Raw genomic sequence first — 3,011 nt, forward strand, 5'->3', positions numbered from 1 at the left:
ATATATATATATATATATATATATATATATATATATATACGACGGGCTTCTTTCCGTTTCCACCTACCAAATCCACTCATAAGGCTTTGGTTGGCCCGAGGCTATAGCAGAAGACACTTGCCCAAGGTGCCACGCAGTGGGACTGAACACGGAACCATGTGGTTGGTGAGCAAGCTACTTATCACACAGCCATTCTTGCGCCTATTTATAAATATATATAACAGATTGACTCAGGTATATATCTACATATAAATTTCTGTGATGTCCGTTAGTAAGTTAGTCACACCTAACTATGGGTTAGACTCTCTGGCATTTTTAAATAAATTCCTTTGTAAATATATATCGATAAAAAGGTACTCTCGAAGCGTCCGACATTATTTACTATCACAAGTTTAGATATTTGTCACCAAGCTTTACCTTCACTGCAGAGTAGGTTTTAACATTTGATAAACAATATTAATGCGTTCTGGCAAAATTTATCGTTTTCATTTGCAAACAGTCTCTTACTTTCTCTCTCTCCCACCTCTAATTATTTTCATTAATAATAATCTACTTATTATATTTTTATTGCAATTTTTCATTTCAAGTTTTATTTCGTTATCTCAGGTGAGGAAATCAGGTATTTTGTTGACTCAAATTCGGAGTGTAAATGCCCTCAGTTTTTTGTTTATACATACTGAAAATAAATTGTATTGGACAGCTTATTAAAACTCACTGAAGATTTAGACTCATGTGATTATTTCCTTTTGCTCCTTATCTAAGAATTAGCAAGTGAATTTGTTGCTATGGCTATTTGATACGCTATAAGTATCAAAATATTTAGCAGAAAACCACCCGGAGGGCGGTATTTACACACACACACACACACACACACACACACACACACATAGAGTCAATAAAAAACAATCAGTTCAAGTAAAAGAATAATAAAATTAACATTAACATACAGCAAGCGGACGTGCACAAAGAATGTATTAGTTTGACGATCGGTAAAAATGAGAGAGTTTTTGACGTTTTGAGCATAGCTCTTCTGTTCCTCCTTTGGACTTTTTCATTTCTCCTTTCCGGTGAAGTGCTATGCTCGAAACGTGAAAAACTTTCTCTATTTAAAGAGTGTCATCCTAATACATCCTTTGTGCACGTTCTCTTGTTGTCTGTTAATTTTATCATTCGCGAATTCACTATTTACCGCACACTCACACGGACCATTTCCGTTCTTCCGACTGATTTAGAGTACCTGGTTCATTCTACACATTTGACTATATTATTTATTTATTTATATTCATTTTGAGTATCAAAGTCTTAGTTGTATAGTACTACAACTTCTTCATCGACATTTAATCGAGTCGTACATTTACCCGAGGAGTTTATATTTTCCAGTGTTGCTGAAATTATACAAATATAATATTCCACTAATAGTTCTGTTAAAGTGTCAATGAACGAAAATAGTATTATCCAGAAAACGGGTTGCTCACTCAATTTCTTATGTATGCATGTATATATATATATATATATATATATATATATATATATATATATATATACATACATATGCGTGTGTGTGTGTGAGTGTGGAATTGTGTTTGTATGTATGTGTATGTATGTATATGTGTGTGTATCTGTGTGTGTATGATAATATATATAACAATGCACTTTTGTCATTGAAGTGTTCATTGAAATAAATTTAATTACCCGCAAGTCTAATAATAAAAATGCTAATACTGATCCTTTGATACCAGTGATATCATTAATGACATTTCTCGTTTTTACTCATTCCCTCACTTTCTCCCTATCTAAAAACAAAAATTCTTATTCTTCTTAAATGCCAAATTCTGATTGTTGGTTTTGCAACTATTAATGATATTAAATATTTAGCGGTCCTTATATGTCTGTAAAACAGCTTCTATTGAAATAGTTAAAGAAATCATTATATAGTTTCATTAAATTTCTAACTGAATCCTCTTCCAAGAAACTGAAGCATAAAAACTTTATGCTCCTTCAAACGTTGAGAATTCCTGCATAAAAGTTTTCTGAACCCTATAGTGTATGGTAAACGAAACTACATATTTCTCATACATTTGTTTAGTATATGTTTTTATAATTATTGGTACATATCATCACATACCAGCATTTCAAAGACTATTAGATATTCTATAATCACACTGCTTAAGACGAACATTCAAATTTTACCTTGCTTATAGCTAGACTGTGCTGGATTATATCATCAAACATTTTAAAGTCTCCATTTTGATAAATTACACTTTTGATTAGCAAAATCGCATCAGTATGGTATATAACATATATTGAGTTTCATAAAAGATAATTGTTCATAAAAGAAAAATTACAAAATTAACTGAATATTTACACCTACTTCAGCTGACTTCCAAATATAGATATTTTTACAAATAACTTTAGATTACAGTAAAACAAAACTCAAAATTATAAATGAAAACGGTTTAAATTTCCCTGATTAAAGTTGCATCACTATTGCTTCGCAAACTTAATCTTAATATTATCGTTAGCATTCAGGGCAAAATACCTAGCGGTATTTCCTCCGTTTTACGGTTTGAGTTCAAACGCCGCCGGGTTGATATTGTCTTTCGTCCTTTTGGGTTCAATAAAATAAATATCAGTTGATCAGTGTGGTCAGTTCATGTTATCGACTTGGCCCCTCTCCAGAAATACCTTCCAATGCGTCCAAAATTTGAAACGAATATAATTTATCAAATAAAGCCACACAAATTTATAGAATTCTTATTCACAATTCTTTTTATCTGTACGGAAAGCGTTTAAATTCTAACAAAAAATATATATAAACATAGATAAGTAATCCAACAAGAATACATTAACAGAATTACGAATTCTAAGAAGAGAAAAAGCGGCATATATGAATGTATGCATTCAAGTTTGTATAAATGTTTGAATAACATTTCTCTCTCCTCTATTTACATACATATAAATAGAAAGATAGAGACAGATATATAAACATATGCGTATGTATATATATATAT

This window comes from Octopus bimaculoides, chromosome 4 (genome assembly GCF_001194135.2).
Source record: "Octopus bimaculoides isolate UCB-OBI-ISO-001 chromosome 4, ASM119413v2, whole genome shotgun sequence".
NCBI lineage: Eukaryota > Metazoa > Mollusca > Cephalopoda > Octopoda > Octopodidae > Octopus > Octopus bimaculoides.